Source organism: Notolabrus celidotus, chromosome 22 (genome assembly GCF_009762535.1).
Source record: "Notolabrus celidotus isolate fNotCel1 chromosome 22, fNotCel1.pri, whole genome shotgun sequence".
Classification (NCBI taxonomy): domain Eukaryota; kingdom Metazoa; phylum Chordata; class Actinopteri; order Labriformes; family Labridae; genus Notolabrus; species Notolabrus celidotus.
The window spans coordinates 22,740,863-22,759,253 of NC_048293.1; the positions used below are offsets into that span (position 1 = coordinate 22,740,863).

The window sequence follows — 18,391 nt, forward strand, 5'->3', positions numbered from 1 at the left end:
AGCATATTTAAAATTTAGAAAAATGCAGCAAAGATTAAACAAAGGAGAAGGGATCTGAAAAGAGGTCACAGAGGCTGTAGTCCTTGAAGCAGACCGCCTGGATTCTGAATCTGACCCTCAACCCTCAATTCTCTTTGCATCTAAAAGTCGTCTGAACAAAGAAAAGTAGGATTAAAATCTGTATTCATTCATTTCCTTCAACAACTAATGAAACACATCTTTGTCACAGAGGGTGATGGTGCTCACGGGAAATGCAGTCTTCATCCCAGAGGAACACTACAAACTCCATCCACAGGGGGCGCCAGAATCAACACTACACGAAAACTCCTCACAGTGCCTTTAAGTAAGTCGCTGGGTGATAGGTGAGATAATGAAAAGCGATCCCTGCTTCACGTCAGGGCTTTATGTTCTTGATATGTTTCTTGAAACACGATGTTATACTTAATTTGAGAAAATGTTGCAGCCATTTTTACTAATCGCAAGCAATTCAATCCTTACTTTGTGGTTGTAATATCGTGATGTAAGATTTATATCTGGCCTTGTTGGGTCATGGCTTATAATAAGTGTAGTGAGATATTTTGAACACTTTACATTATCCCTCACTTGATTACAGTTTTTATGTGAAGTGAACTCTAAATGATGTTCCAGCTCCACTTTAAATAATCTCTCTTGACAAAATTTGCTCACATATCTGCGTCCGTTGTGCAGTATACGGTTTGATATACAGTGGCAGCACACTATATTTGTTACAGGTGTTCCTCCCTGTCTGCCTCCTCCTCCTCCTCCCTCCATCTCCCACAAAAAATATGGAAACCATTAGGTCACATAAATGCAGATGGACATTCCAGCAAATCTCCTCAGAGTACATAAATACATTTTGATTCTATTTCCATATTATGTGAAAACTCTGCAGGCCAGCTGGTGTTTCCATTCTGCAGGAGGAAGCATGCTACATCTCTTTGTCTCCTGTTTATGGAAGCATTAGTGCTGGACATAATCCCTGACACAAACACAGCCACTGTCAGATTATTCCCCACAGTGAGACTGATAGGAGATTCAGACTGAGACGTCTCTGCAGCGAGACAAAGAGGGATGTGTGGGTCTGATTGAGATGATGAAAAACAATCCAAGAAGTCCAATTAGGGTGAACGCACTGCCTCTCCTATTCCCAGATTTCTAAGTGTGAAGAGAGGATAGAAGAGAGAGGGAACAGAGAAGGTAGTGCTCAGAGAGATTAAAGGAAGAGGACAGGTTTTTTTGTAATGATGATAGGACAGTGGATAGAGAAGGACACTCAGAGGAGAGAGGGAGGAATGGTGTGGCAAAAGATCCAGGCTGCCAGCGCCTGAGAAACTCTTCACTTCTTTCTTGTATAAATGAAACACTTCAAAGTATTTTCTCCTTCTTAAAATAAGTATTTTGAAGCTATTCATTTTATATAAGCTTTGTTGATGATTTGCAACCTCTCACTCATGCTGTGTGTCTTTTTTTAAGACTGGAACTTGGATTGAAAGCAGCCAAGCTTTTGGGCACTCAGTCATGCAAAAAGGGCTGCAAAACCTGATCAGGCTCCAACTTCCAAATGTGAGTCCGTCCACTGTAAGGTTTTACTTAATATGTAAATAAAACCTCTCAGCAAAAAGAAATGGAATTCAGGACCTTGACAGACTTTTTAGGGAAAGTACTTTCCTTCTGAAGACAGACCGTCTAACTGGATCTGGTCCTCAGGTAGGTATTTGTGCAGCATTTTCTTTGGCAGGAGTCCCTTGGCCTTTCTGTGGTTTCCCTCCCCTCATGGTCTTAATGTAACAGGCACTGCTACTGGCACACTGTGGGGAAAATGTTTCCATCTTTTTCCATTTACAGTAATCTGAAATATGTTCTCTGGATGGCAGGACCAACATGCTGTCGAGGAAATAAAAGCATGGGTACCCATATAAAGCTACATTCACTTGGGTCTCTCACTCTGGTTCCACATGGTCTAAAATAATATTTGTTGTTTTATTGATGCTTTCAGATCTGAATAAATCTAAAGCTGAGTAACACAGAAAGGAGGGGGTAATGTGCTGGCCTTTCCCCTCCTCAGAAAAACAAAAGAAAGCTGTTTCTTATAGTGTCGATTCCTTTAGATGCTACGAACTGCACCTTTAAATACTACACACTGCACCTTTAAATACTACACACTTTACCTTTAATTATAACACACTGCACCTTTAAATACTACACACTGCACCTTTAAATACTACACACTTTACCTTTAAATATAACACACTGCACCTTTAAATACTGAACACTGTACCTTTAAATACTACAAACTGCGCCTTTAAATACGACACACTGCACCTTTAAATACGACACACTGCACCTTTAAATACGACACACTGCACCTTTAAATACTACACACTGTACCTTTAAATACTACACACTGTACCTTTAAATACGACACACTGCACCTTTAAATACTATACACTATACCTTTAAATACTACACACTGCATCTTTAAAAACTACACAGTGCACCTTTAAATATGACACACTATACCTTTAAATACTACAAACTGCGCCTTTAAATACGACACACTGCACCTTTAAATACGACACACTGTACCTTTAAATACTACACACTGTACCTCTAAATACTACACACTGCACCTTTAAACACTACACACTGTACCTTTAAATACTACACACTGCACCTTTAAATACGACACACTGCACCTTTAAATACTACACACTGTACCTTTAAATACGACACACTGTACCTTTAAATACTACACACTGTACCTCTAAATACTACACACTGCACCTTTAAACACTACACACTGCACCTTTAACACAGGTGTTAATGGGGATTCCTTGGCTTCTGCAGCCAACCTCATGTGGACTCTTGGGGAACTGCAGATATAAGCATGTCTGCAGTAGCTTCATTATTTAGCACTGGAGGTTGTCGCTTGTTCAGAACACAAAAAACAAACTTTTACAAAAAGTAAACACCACATAACATCATACCTGACATCGCTCCAGGAAGTTATTCCCAAAGGAGGATGAATATGGATGCTTTGAGGATAGAGTGCCACCGTGTGCTTCATTCTAAGGAGGTAAAAAAAAAAAAAAAAGGCCTACTATAGGCCATGATATGCAAAACAAATGAAACACCACCTAGTGGTTGCAAAAGGAAATGATACTTTGCAAGTTTTGTTACAGTTTTGAAATTGTTAGTGGATCCAAAAACCTACAGGAAGTGTCTTTAGATGAATACAGAATGCAATATTTAAACTCCTGCGGTTGTGTTAAGAGCATTGCACGATCAAGCATCTGCTTAAAGAGCTTCTGGGCCGTATGACTCTTGCAGGACTCTGAGGTCCTCTGATCTGGTTCTGCTGGTTGTTCCTCAGAGCACACATGAAACTGAAAGAGACCGTGCTTCTGAGGTTGTAGCACCTAAACTTTTGAATGGTCTCCCGAGCCGTGATATCTTTGATTCACATCTTTATATTTGTCTGTTTATGAAAGGTGCTAAACATACTCTACAGAACTGATGTTTCTGCAGAAATCAGTTGAAGTGTCGTCTGTACTTGATTGTAGACGTTGGCTGAGCAGGTTAAACTTCTGTCCCTGTCTAAAAAAAGATCTGCGTGTTTAAATGTGGCGAGTTTACCAACTGCAATCTCTCCTAAAATCACTCCTGTTCCCCTCAGGAGGGAGAAAATGCTGCATGTTGTAATATTTCCCAAGCAACCACTTGGTGAAATAAAAAATAGAGAGAAAAAGGAGGAAAAAGAGGAGGAGGAAACATGAGGAGGGGGACTTGGCACCCCGGCCCGGTGCTGTCATGTATTCTCACTGACATCATCATTGTAAAATTAGGAACCGGGTTTCATCTTTCTCGCAGATGTGGAAGCTTGAAATTGCATTCCATGGGCCTGTGCCACATTTCATCAGTGAATTTTCCCCTCGCTGGTGTCCAAAAAGGGGGCTTGGCTGCACACTCTGCTTGTAACCCCCAACCCTGCTACAGATCCCCACCCACCCCCCTCCCCTCTCCACTTGGCATGCAGATTGGAGTTTTTCTTCCACAAACATCTGTTGGAGGCCGGGCTGCTCTGGAGGCAGATCTTATGGTTCAAGTTAAACCTCGGTAGGTGCGGCTGTTTGCTGCAGAGAGGTTACTTTACTGACTAATTAAAATGGCAGAGAGACAACTTTGTGCTTGGAAGAATGTAAATGACCTAATTTAATTATGACAACAACGGATCGGGCTTCAAATCTCTGGGGTAAAGGGCTGTGTGCTTCAGGTTGCCTCTGTGGTTTCCAGCTGAGCAGAGATTTTCACAAGTCCCAGACTTTTGTGTTGAAATGGTTTTAAAAGTTTGTTTAGAGTTTGTTATTAATCTGCATGTTGGTGTACGTGGAGGATTTGATTGCATCTGCTCCTTTGTGAGCAAACTAAGAGCAAACAACAGGACTGTGAAGGTTTCATCTTTTTTTAATCAAGAGCTTTTTATTCTTTTTGGTGGCAGTATCACTGGCAGGATTTTATTACTTTATTTTTATATATATTTTTAAATTAAATACATTTTAAATATATTTTTATTTTATAAAAGTATTTATTTTTTATATATTTTTTAAATGTAATATATTTTTATATATTTTTATAAAATTATTTGTTTTTATATATTTTTTCAATTTAATATAATTTAAATATATTTTCATTTTTATAATATTATTTATTTGTATATGTATTTTTTTGATCATTTTTATCTTTAATCTTTTGTTGTTTTTATTCTTTTAAAATGGTTTTATTTCCTTTTATTTGTCTTCCTCACTAAAGCACTTTGTAACCCTGTTTTGAAAGGTGTTATATAAGTGAAGATTATTCTCATTATTCTTATTATCATCTTTTGTAACTAAACCTTGCAGTCTTGATAACATGACCTGAAATACTTTTTTATCCCTATCTGTGCACAACCTGCATTTTTAAGTTTTTCATGTTCGGAATGGTTTTTATTTTTCACCATTTTAGGAAAAATTCAAACAGCGCTCTCTTGCACGCAGCAGTCCGTGTGTATTCAGCATAATTTACTGCGCATGTAACAGAACATAATGGTGTAGTCCACAATGTGATGACGTGAGACATGCATGCCTCAGCTTTCCCATGAACAAAGATTGATGGTTCTGCCAATTGTATTCTTAATTTTAAGATGCCAATAAAACAGTCAGATGTATGAAATCAATAAACAAGAAAACAAACTGTAATTCAGTTTTAACTACTTTAAAATCCCCCCTGGTTTAAGTTCCTGCTCGACCACGGCATTCATTTAATGAAGAACAAAAACGGACTTGATCTAAGTGAAGACTGAGGAAACTTTCTGCACAAGTAGTCCAGAAGGTTAGTCGGTATTTTCCTTCAAAAAACAATTATTAGACTCTCTCGCCTTTAAAGTTCACATCATTTATTTTGCAAGGTGTAGAAAAGGATGTCAAATGTGCAATGTTTCAGCGATCATATCTTTGCAGGGATGAGGAGGCCTGACCCCTGATGGAGCAGGACACTGGTGGTGGTGGTGAGGGAAGGTTGCAGGATGTGGATGTGGATTTCCAAGAAACTTGGACCAGAGAAAAGACAATTGCATTTGCCAAAGCTGTTTTTTTGTTGTTGCAGTGAACAAGATAGCAAAGAGAGAAGTATTGTTTTGTCTGCAGGGGGTGCCAAAATCCACATAAACCTAAAGATCCTCACAGGAGCTTTTAGTTAGAAAAGTTAAATTATTCTGGGAGTTATGCATTTATAAAATGGACTTTCAAACCAATCTTAAAAGGTATAGAGCGGGTCCCATTCAACAAAGGCTGCCATCTTGCATGCACGGTTGAAAGATGAAGAAGGTTGTTGTCGTGCTCAAAATAATTTGTATTCAGTGATGTTTTGCTGGTAGAAACTTGACAAATACTCATCATGCATGGAGCATGCAAGGGAGCGTTTCAATCTAGAATCTGTCTGCTAGATATCGCTAAATATTCCCGTTTCTACGCATTGTTCCTTTAAGTCAGCCGTGCAGTCCTCAGAAGCATCCTGAGGAGTGCTAGAAGCCGCATTTAAGAAACACTACTCCACCAGGGCTGTGAGACTTAATGCTTTAATCATGATGCAATTAGGGTCAGAAAGGGTCATGTTGTTCATGTAATTTTGTCCCTCTTGGCTCACCTTGATGGAAAATAAGGACACCCCTGCTCTTTTGAACTTCACAAAAATGGATTAAAAATTTGATTTATCTCGATTAAGTATTAAAATTCAGAAGTCAATCTGCAACAAAATAAATGACTGACGGCTCACTGGCTGTGGTTAAAAGTTCTGACTTAAGTCCAAACCATGATCAAGATTTTTACAGTTTTTATTGCGTAACATAACAACAACAAACACGTACAGATCTATTTTAACTCTTCATGTGCTGATTACTGACTGTGTCTTTGTACAAAGTGTGATCAAACACGCGTCTGAACGAACAGTGAATGATTCTGAAGTTCCTCCGTCTGATGTTTGCCGCGGTTAACAAGGTTTTCTTCTTTTCTCGACCTCCTTCTGAGAACTGTTTGTGTAACTTAAAAACCAATCTGCCTGACATCTTTGGCACTTTTCCTCCTCCTGGACTTTACACTCAGTTGTCTCCCTCTCCTCTTCTCCTCCTCTCCTCCTGTGTTTGGCTCCGGCTCGCTGCTGCTCTCCAGTTTTCAGTGTTTCCAGCACGGGGCTGTCTAATCCCCAGGCAGAGCCCACACCTGCGGCTGATAGGATCCTTCTGGAGTACAAAGGCTCTGATTTACAGCCCAGAGGAGCTGTGGGCCTGCCTACAGCTGCACAACGGCAGGAAAGGGAAGTTGTTCATCACGCAGTGTGCATTTCACCAGCATTAGCTCCTATAGTGCACGCCAGACCCCTGAACTGCTCCTAAATGACAGGTGGCAAAATAGCACGGGGCCTTTTTGTTACAAATTACAGCTAATAAACACTGAGTGTCTCTCATGGATCTCACACACACCCTTCATTTGTTTTCTAAGTGAAGAATAACTAAGTCTGCATTTTAAATTTCTACATTCCTGTGTGAGTCCAGCAGAATTCGTTCTGCTCTGATGGGAGTGTTTGCAGGAGGTGGTGATGAATGGTGTGGAGAGAAGGTGGAGATGGAGGAAGAGCCAGCAGTAAAACGGATCAGTTCAGGATAAGTAGCGCTGCGGTGATGACTGCTGACTGGCCCGAGTCTGCACCGAGAGGTTCACATGATCGCCCCCACGCACGAACATCAGTTTATCAGTAGAGTTCAAGATTTGCATCAGGGCTGAGCGTGATTAATTAAACTTTTAATCCCATGTTTACTCCATTATTTTGCATTTCAAGCTGATTTGAAGTCCATATTAAATAAACTTTTGAATACATGTTCAATATCTACAAAGTCTGCTAAATGCTATGCACTGTACCTTTAAATATTACACACTGTACTTTTAAATATTACACACTATACCTTAAAATACTACACACTGTTCCTTTAAATACTACACACTGTTCCTTTAAAAACTAGACACTGTACCTTTAAATATTACACACTGTTCTTTAAATACTAGACACTGTACCTTTAAATACTACACACTGTTCCTTTAAATACTACTCACTGTACCTTTAAATACTACACACTGCACCTTTACATACTACTCACTGTACCTTTACATACTACACACTGTACCTTTACATACTACACACTGTTCCTTTAAATACTAGACACTGTACCTTTACATACTACACACTGTTCCTTTAAATACTACACACTGTACATTTAAATACTAGACACTGTACCTTTAAATACTAGACACTGTACATTTAAATACTACACACTGTACCTTTAAATACAAGACACTGTACCTTTAAATACTACACACTGTACCTTTAAATATTACACACTGTTCCTTTAAATACTGGACACTGTACCTTTAAATATAAGACACTGTACCTGTCTACATACCTGTAGGCAGAAATATGTTATCTTAACTTGTTTTTGTCTGATTTTTTTTATATTGCTATAACATTTTTGCAAGTTTAGTCAGATTTCTTTGTCCTTCATCTTACATCCTGTGTAATTTGTTCAGTTTTTTGTATGTATGGAAGGTCGAGGTGACCGTACTTCCTGAAAATGATGAATTAGTCTCACCGTTTTTCAGACGTGGGATCTATACGCAGCGGATATTTCTCCCTCCTTGCACAGAATCTGTTGCCTTGTTGAGCTCTTCTGCACATGCTGCGCTCTGAGCGTCAGTACGTGACACGCACAGTGGAACTAATGCATTCAGTTGAGCTCTTTCAAATCATTTCCATACAGTGAGCTGCCAACACAAAGTACATCTCTCATGCAGAGGGGGAAGTGAGCTGCATTTAGAGACCACAATAAATGTCACCAGTGATCCTAAATCATTATTTCAGCTCAAAACGCTCAGATTCAGTAACAGAAAGCACATCTTACATTTTTCTTTCCAATTCATGAAATTAAAGTGAATAATTATGACCCATTGGATAATCTTTGATGCACTTTGAAGGTATAAGGTTCCAGTTTAAAGTAATTTGGTCCAAACTGAAGGTGCAGCAGTCATTTTTCAATATATTTCAAGTACATGGAGAAATACTCAATCACAAGTCAGTTATGTAAGCAGAGTGGGAAACACTCTCATCTACACTTTTCTACTTTGGAAGTTAATCTGGTTCATGCTGAGTCACTGTTTACAAGATTACAATGAGATACCTGGTGAGATTATTACCCATCATGCAAAGGGGTGTGAAGAATGGTGCCAAGGGAGCTGAGCTTCGGGAGCCAGAAAATAAAGTCAAAAGCAGCCGCCGTGTTTCCAGCCTGTTATAAGTTTTGCAGGTTTGTTGGGATGTGGATGCAGTTTGAGATGTTACTTTTGGTTCCTTGCAAAGTTACTGTCAGTCAGCACAAGCAGCAAACTGTTTTCTGTAGGAGTCAAATTTCAGCCTCATTGAAAAAAGCTTTAAAACGTGACATTTTTAGGAGTGCTTAGGCACGAAAGTTGCTTGTTCACACACACAGAGTGACAGCTTTCCTGTTGGATGAGGGGAAGGCGGTGGAGGGGATGAGTCTAACACAGGACTTCCACCAGATCCTTGTCCGGTCCATCTCCGATCCGCTGCGTGTTCTCTCGTCTGTCAACACCCACCGGTTGCATTTTCAGAACGCAGCACAGAGTAGGATCGCCGGACAACTGGAGTCATGTGACCGAGGTTTCCCCGCTGTAATCACTGAATCAAGGATTCTCCTCCTCCTCCCCTCATCCATGTTGTCTTTCTGGTCCTCTGAAAACCTCTGACCTGTCGACTCCAGACCTGGCTCCGCTCATCATGACGGTTTGTTGTTGTAGTTAAGTGAAATACGATCTGGTGATAACACAGAGTGTTTTATTCTGAAAATTAACAGGATGTTTTCATTTTGTTTTGGTGCCTGACTTCCTGTCCCGCTCCATCTGCTCTGTTGAGATTGATGCGTCGTGCTCCGGCATCCGGCAAAAATAGAAGTCTTGTGTATCTGATCCGGAGGGCTCCTATACCTGCAGGATCAGAGACGCAGCTGGAATGCAACAGAGTGGATCCAGTGGAAGTTAACACATTGACTAGAATAGAAACCTATCAGATCCGGTGCTGTGACGGATTGGAGACAAATCTGGTGGAATTTGGCCGTGAGGCAGGACATGACATTAAATGCATGCTGTGAAAGTTGCAGTGTAGTGGCAACAAGTAATGGCAGACAAAGCAACATGGTAACAGATGGATGTGCAGCTTCTCTGTTCTCAACTTTGGATGCTTCTACTCATCCAGTTACGTGTCACTTTCTATGTTTACATCGGTCACATGTCATAAACATCATCCCTACTCTAACTAACTTGTGGTGAATTTTCCTGAAGCTTTCCTGCTGTGTTCTCACACCGGCTCATCCTGAGACCAGCAGGAAAAGCTCCAGGTGAAGTCAGGGTGAACGTTGCAGCTGTTTCTGTTCGCTCATGCAGCCCTCCACAGAAGTTACAGGAAGTGTTCAGGACTTTTGTGCATGAGTGAATAAAACCAGTGTAATCTTTATGGTGACCGGAAGATGAGCAAGCACCAGCTGTAGATAGAGTTATCTATATTCAAAATTTTAGTCATACAAAGTTAAATTTAGACTCAAAGGTTCAGAAATGTTGTCTTTCTGTCTCTGCTCGAGGTGAAACCGCGGTCACTTTCTTAAACTTCTTTCGCTGTAAACAGGGATCAGATGGATCTCTATGGGACTCTCTCACACAGCTGCACTGACAGAACATCTAACCCCGGTTTTCAAGTCACCAAGAGTCCACTGGGAGGAGGTCAAAGGTCACTGACCAGGAGTCAGCGCACGTCTGGAGAGAGACTTTTCCTTTTTTTTGTCTTAGTGATGACATCTCTGGATCACACGTTTGCTGCTAATCCTTTTGTACTATAATGACCTCATGCTCTCCAGACTCAGGACTAAGTCCACTGATGGTAATTTGTGTTGGAGGTTATTCCCAACATGAAATCTGTCGATACTTGGGATTTATTAACTTGCAAATTCTTAACTAAGTGCAGCAGGAACAAAGATGAAAAGCGTTTCAGAGATTCCGGAGAGCCGCTCTCTGGACTCTCAGACGACCCGATGATAACGCAGACGGTCTGAATCCACGGTGGCTCTCTGCAGACTCTGAATCCGCGACACACGGAGAAAGGAGGCCATGCTGTTACCTCAGGCCTTGAACCTTGGCACGGCGATCTCAGGCACAGCTGTGTTGGACCCGGCTCTCTTGTTTGCATACCCGTCTGCACATGCATGCTTTGGAGTTTTATTTGCAGATCCCTCAGCATCACAGCTATGTTCTCCAAGCCAGACCACCTGCAACAATTAAAAATGCCTCTGCAGTCTGCTGGCTCAGCGGGGCTCTGATCAACACTGCATTATATTATAAAGAGAAGTTGTTTTTCAGATGGCTGTAAAAGAGGATCTGGTTTCAGCCCCCGGCCTGCTCAGCCCGTCAGTTTCCCCAAAGTGTTCCCACTCCAATCAGGTGGAGTAAACTGTGGGATAAACGCAGATACTGCAGCAGTAAACGGACACGTTTCTCCATGAGCTCAAATACTTAAAGAGTCTTTTTTCAAACAAACTTAACTTTGATGGTTTGAAGTTAATCCCTGTAGTAACCCTGACTTCACATGGAGGCAGAGCGCTCGGAAAGTTTAGAACATGAAAGGTTCACTAAAGACGAGCGGGAACGACAGGCTGGAAAGTCTGAGGAAGTTCTGGTACCAGACCTGCTGACTCGACAGACGATGGACTCTTCTCACTTAGCTGGTCTGACTCTATTTGAGTTTACATCAAATTGTAACACTCTAATCTAACACACTGTCACCTGTGTGTCCTATCTCACGCTCTCTGAAGAATAAGGAGTTGGCCAAGTCAAACTTTAGTTATATAGCACATTCTAAAACAACCGTAGTTGGCCAAAGTGCTGTACAAGCTTAAAAACACAATCAATAAAAACAAATAGTAATTTAAAAAGAATAGATATTAAAAACACAATAGATAACACAAGAAAAAGCCACAATAAATAAAAGCAAAATAAAATGAGAGGTGTGTTTTTATTTTATTTTTTTATTTAAGTTATTTTTGGCCTTTTTGCCTTTTTTTTTTTAGGACAGCTAAAGAGAGACAGGAAATGTGGGGAGTATAGAGTGGGGGAAGACATGCAGGAAATGGTCAACCAGTCAGGAATCGAACCGGTCAGGAATCGATCCAGCGACCCCTGCGACGAGCTCTGTAGCCTCTGTATGTGAGGCGCTTAGACCACTAGGCCACCAGCGCCCCAAGAGAGAGGTGTGTTTTAAGTAAAGGTCTGAGCATGTCTTATATCAGGAGGCAGACTGTTCCACAGTGTAAGAGCAGCCACCATATAGGCTCGGTCACCTCGAGTTCTCAGCCTGGATCTTGGGACATCTACATCCACCTGGTGAGTTGACCTGAGTTCTCTGGCTGGAGTTTGCAGGTGCAAACACTCACACAGGTATGATGGAGCCAGCCCATGTAAGCTTTTAAAAACAAACATCAATAACTTGAACTGGATCCTGAAGCTGACTGGAAGCTAGAGAAGGGAAGCCAGTGCAGGCGTGATGTGATCTCGTCGTCTCTTCCCAGTCAGGAGGCGTGCAGCCGCATTCTGAACCTGCTGCAGGTGATGAAGAGACGACTGATCAACACCACAATACAAAGAGTTGCAATAATCCAGGAGAAACTCTTGATTGTTGGAGATAGGCTTTTACTTTGCCCTGCAGTCTCAGCTGGAAGAAGCTCGTCTTCACAACAGAGCTGATCTGTTTGTCAAATCTAAAAGTACCGTCAAAGATGACACCCAGGTTCCTGACAGAAGGGCGACAGTGAGAGTTGGTGATATATCTAATAATCAGGATGATCACATCTCAGCAGAAGCTCAGTGTGTTTGTGTTTCATGGAAACTTGGAGCTCCTCCTGTTTAGTGATTTTTCTCTACATGTACGAAACAACATTTATCCTTTTTTCCTCAGTTTCAACTTTTTTTTTATCATAATTTATTGAAAATGTTGTCACATACGTCCACCCATCTGTTGCCTTATGTAATGCTGAGTTGTGTATTATGAAGACGAGCCTGACAGACCGGTGTGCTTTGTCAAAAAAAAGCTAAAGCGTTCCATCCCTTCAGTGAGGAAGCGGCCTCCGTCATCCGAGCCTATCCCCATCTGCCTCAGCTTAGGACAATTTGTCTAATTGTGCTAAATTGAGCTGCTGTCAGTGATTAAAGTTATTCAGAGGAGGAACGAACCTCTGTGCCCATGTGAATTATTAGCTCATTGATTACAATAATGTAGGCAATTGCCCGTTGGAATCGAATGTTAGCTTAGACACCTGGCTGGAACAGGAGCTGCAGCCCAGAGGAGAGAGACCGCACTCCACGGCGAAATGAGAAGTGACAGAAACAGGCAGGCAGACATGATACCGCAGAGAAAATCTGGACTCATCACGGGGATGCTGACGTCTGTCAGTGTGGAGATGGTGCAGGTAACTACCTGAAGGCTAATGTGGCGCAATCAGCCGAGCACATTGGCTCGTTCAGGATACTTGGTGTATGTGAGCTGTGCAGCACACACCTGCAGGAGGGTCACCTCTGTCATGGCTGCACAAGTTCAACACACGGCCTCTGGTCAGGGGTTTGGAGCAGTGTGATGGACCCTGATTGAGGGGGAGTTAAATGCAATAAAAGGATTCAAAAGATGCTGAAACAACTTCATGATGCAGATTTGAAAAAGTCTGCAAGAGGAGGCAGGCTAGAAACTTTGGAGAAGCTCTCTGTTTCTGATGCATTTCTAAAATGTCCTGCTGATTAGACTTTGGGAGAAATTTGAGCACAAGTTAGGGCTGTGAGTCTGCAAACGGCAGCATGTTGACTTTACATTTTATTTTATTTTTTTCAAGTTCTTTTTGGGGAATTTTTCACCTTTAATGGACAGGACAGTTGGAGAGAGACAGGAAATGTGGGGAGTACAGAGTATGGGAAGACGTGCAGCAAATGGGTGAGGCTTTAATCGAGCCTCTGACCTCTGGGACGAGGGCTATAGCCTCTGTACATGGGGCGCGCTTAAATCGCTAGGCCAAAGGTGCCCCTGTTGACTTTACATTTACTTTGCTTAACCACTGTGTGCAGAAAACAAACTCATTTCAGGCTCCTAACTTTCTAACTTTTAGATAAACACAAACATTCTCACTCAGCAGTTGACTTATTTTCCCACAGCCACCAGTTAAAGGAGTTAAAAGTAAAGAAACTCTTTGTGCAACAGAGCCGTCCTCCGTTTGTGCAAATGCTGGGAAGCTCTAACCTGAAACTGATGCTGTGAGTTCACTCAGGAATCCGTCTTCTCACTCTCACAGAAACACTTTGCCCTCGGAGCAGCAGCTGAATCCGATCCAACGATCTGACACATGCTGAACGATGAATAACCTGTTGCTTCAGAGCAGCTCTCTGTCCAGAGAACAGTAGTAAAGGGTGTGACACACATTCCTCAAAAAATGAGCTGGACGGGACCGGACAGTGAAAACTATTTCCATGTTTCTCTTTTCCCACCAGAAATAGAAGCATCTGATTTTTCTTTTCTTTTTTTATGAGCGGAGGAAAAGAAAATATGAATCATGTGTTAGACCTCTGAGTTCTGCACAGCTTTTCCCATGTCAGAATAATAGAACTTTTACAAGACTTGGCCTTAGAAAAAGTTATGGCCCGTAACACATTTTATGGAAGAGCAAGATAAAATATGGAGGCCAGGGCGATCATCCACTGTACTGCAATACAGTAACAGTGTGTGTGTGTGTGTGTGTGTGTGTGTGTGTGTGTGTGTGTGTGTGAGTGTGTGGTGATGGAGGAATATAAATTGAACGAATAAAAGACACATGATCCTTCACTTTTTGAGTGATTTCTGCAAAAGTGTTCTTCTTTGATGAACAGTGAAATGTATTTATAGGGGGGATATCTGACTCCATGATCTGGCATCCTGCAGCAGAATCTGCTCCCTGCAGCACTGCATTACTATCAGTGAGAAACGAAGAGTTACATCTATCTAAAATATCTTCATCTGTAAACATGAGCAGGAGGCGCTTTGTAAGGTGTCAGTTTTCTTAAGGGTCATTTAAACAAAAAGTGAAGCACCTTAAAAATGTAAAAATGTAGAATACTACTAGTCTGAGTAGTATTCACCAATCAGGTAGAGAAACAGTCTGCATGGAGAGCAACAGCAGGAGGAGCACAATCCAGCGTGATGACGGCCCCCATGGTTGTTAATGTGAGGAGGATTTCTTTCTCTCTATAAACAGATATCTGCAATGTGAGGAGGATTTCTTTCTCTCTATAAACAGATATCTGCATGAAGAGCAGCTAACAATCTGTTCTACATCAAACATTTACACTGAGACACAAATCTGCTTGATGCTGTCTCACTAAAGACAATCAGCGTATAGATTTCCTGACTTCCCTGAATGCATCAGAGATGATGGTTCCCACGTCCATTCAACAAACAAACATTGTAAAAGTAGTGTTCTTCTCCTCTGGAGGACTCGGTGCTCCTTTACATCCAGGTAGTAGAGCTTTATAGCATTATGGCAGCAGAGCTACAGCCCTGACTAGAGGAAGATGGCCTAGACACAACATAAGACTGAGATTTCAGGCCTACAAAATAAAAAATATGAATGGAAATTCAAGAAATTCTGGTGCTGACTGGTGAGGGTTACTGCGATTAATTGTTAAGTCGACGAAACGCACACATCCCTAGTTCGAACCACTGAAGTGAGCCAGAGTGAGGCCTCTGCTTGATCTACTATCTACAATTAAAGTGAGACAGAAACAGATAAACAGGCATCACTCAGGGGGATTCAAAGACAGAAACGTTGCATGTAATAGGAAGTCCTGGCTGGAAGTTTAATGCTATCCACTGGCATCTTTGTCAGCATTCGTACAGGTGAGTTTTGGAGGCCAGAGAGTAGAGCATTACAGTCGTCAATTTGAGAATCAATAAAGGCATGAGCTAGCTTCCCTGTACCAGCTTCACAATCACTCATTAACCCGGAGGGTCAGCGTAAACTTGTACACTGTGCTCATCTGAACCTCCATAAGCTGATTCAAGACTCATCTGGTTTGAATAAGCTCCTTTGAAAGTGATTAAAAACATCCGTAACACCAGAGGCATCATCGGAGTGTCACTCTTAAAAATATTAACTTTGATACAGGACTCTTCTTCATCACGGAGAGGATGAATTTACTGAGCTGTCTTTAGAGGAGAGCAAACATGCTGTAACATCCTGTCATTTCATATTAAACTAAAACTCCCCCGCTCCTGAGTCCAGACTGGATCATCCACTGTGACAAGATGATCCAGATCCAGCATGTGTGACCCATTACGGCTTCCTCGCTGCTTTAGGCAGATTTTAATGATCCAAAGAAAACAAAGATGGCAGAAATACCCGATGCAGCTCAGTGAGGAAGAGATGTTACATCTGGCACCCTGAGAGAGCAGAGGCACACTTTCTGTTAAAGCTCGATACAGAAGTGTGTATATCTTTGTTAGTCAGCATCCTCAGCTAGACTGGAGGTCTGCTGTTATCACTGTTTGTCCTTACACCTGCAGCAGGTGATGCACTATAACTTCTCAAGCAGGCATTACCAACACTTTGACTCTCCCCCAAACTCCTCTATCATCCTGACACCGGTCTGTGTCTCCAGGAACACTCGCTAACTCTGTGGTAATTCCAGAGTAAGCTAGAAATGTCGACTTATTTACACTTAACGGCTCTTAAGTTTGCTGAAATAACAACATCATGATGCAGATTAGTTAAAAGTCAAAAGTCTAGCTTTGTCAGGTCTGTCCTCAAGAAGAGAAAAAAAATACTTTTATAATGTTTGTTTGTTGAATGGACGTGGGATCCATCATTTCTGATGCTGCGTTCCAGGAAGTCAGGAAATCTAAACGCTGATTGATCAAAACAGCATCAAGCAGATTTGTGTCTCAGTGTACATGTTTGATCTAGAACACCATGTTAGCTGCTCTTCATGCAGATATCTGTTTATAGAGAGAAAGAAATCCTCCTCAGATTAACAACCATGGGAGCCGTCATCACGCTGGATTGTGCTCCTCCTGCTGTTGCTCTCCATACAGACTGTTTTTCCTGCAGACACCTGATTGGTTGATACTACTCAGACTACATGCACTACACTTACTAAAATAACCTGTAAATAATAAACCACAGGGTCAGACCACTGGAATACTTAAAGACCAGTCTCATTCATATTCAACGAGCTGCAACACCACACACACTAAATCCACTCATTATGACGCCCCTACACACACAAAGTAACCGTCATGACCTTTTCTTACCGCCGCATCATGTTGTGTATCGTGACTCAGGCAGGGCTACCACACTCTGCAGTCCTCCTTCCATGTGGTTCTGATTACTGCTCTGGAAATATGACTGTGATACACAGGTAGTACACGTTCTCCATCAAAGCCAGAGCCTCTCTTTGGTAAATTATACGCCCAGCTTCCATGCTCGGTACAGACAGGCAGCAGAGAACCCCCTGCTCTGGATGGAGGTGGGCAATTGAAGATTGAAGACAGGCTTCTGGCTCGATTTGATGTATCACTGAAATCCATACTTTCATCTTTTGCTCCGGTAACGAGACACAGTGCATCCCCGCTCTTTGATTTACAATCCCTGCTCCAGCCAAACACGCTTCATTTATTATTCTGCCTCTGTGCAAAAATACGTTCACACAAACTGTCTGCACAATGATTCATTCCATCATCTAGATCTTATGGTATTACTCACAGGGATTACAAAGCTTTATGTGAGGCTATTACACTCTGGTGTGTGTGTTTGCATGCGTGTGTGTGTGTGTGTGCAGGGGTCAGGTTTATATTATGCATTTCAGGTAATGTACAAACAAGTCTTCTGCAAACGAAAGCTTTAACATTTAATAAGCAAAATAACAACATTACTGAGGTGAGGCCTCTAGTGCTGATCATGAAGGTGCAGACTCAGTGATGTGTGCAGAGGCTTCCTCTGAAGACGCTCTAACGGCCAAATTCCACCAGATCTGTGTCCGGTCCGTCTCCGATCCGTCACAGCACCGGATCTGATAGGTTTCTATTCTAGTAAATGTGTTAACTTCCACTGGATCCACTCCGTTGCGTTCCGGCTTTCAGAACGCGACGCAAGATTTCTATTTTTGCCGGATGCTGGAGCACGACGCATCAATCTCAACAGAGCAGATGGAGCAGGACAGGAAGTCAGGCACCAAAACAAAATGAAAACAGCCGGTTAATTTTCAGAATAAAACACTCTGTGTTATCACCAGATCGTATTTCACTTAACTACAACAACAAACCGTCATGATGAGCGGAGCCAGGCCTGGAGTCAACAGGTCAGAGGTTTTCAGAGGACCAGAAAGACAACATGGATGAGAAGAGGAGGAGGAGAATCCTTGATTTAGTGATTACCGCGGGGAAACCTCGGTCACATGACTTCAGCTGTCCGGCGGTCCTGCTCCATGCTGCGTTCTGTTGACGAATGAGTGAGCACGGAGCCGGACCACAGAGGATCGGAGACGGACCGGACACGGATCTGGTGGAAGTCCTGTGTATCATTCAGCTTTTCTGCTGTAACTTCTGAAAAGTGAAGAAAGCGGGTCAAACAGCAGCGTTCAGTGAGTGATGCAGACTGCAGCCGCACGTGAGCCGCTGGTCTCGTCTGATTCAGAAAGGTCCTGAAGTCCTGTTGTTACAA

General features: G+C 42.0%; 1 long non-coding RNA gene across 1 annotated transcript; it reads left to right on the forward strand.

The window, feature by feature from the left end:
• Positions 1–233: 233 nt before the first annotated feature.
• Positions 234–7,431, forward strand: LOC117805840. The gene is made up of 3 exons (XR_004629533.1): positions 234–343; positions 1,495–1,584; positions 6,723–7,431. It is a non-coding gene; the product is annotated as an uncharacterized LOC117805840 (long non-coding RNA).
• The last annotated feature ends 10,960 nt before the right edge of the window (positions 7,432–18,391 follow it).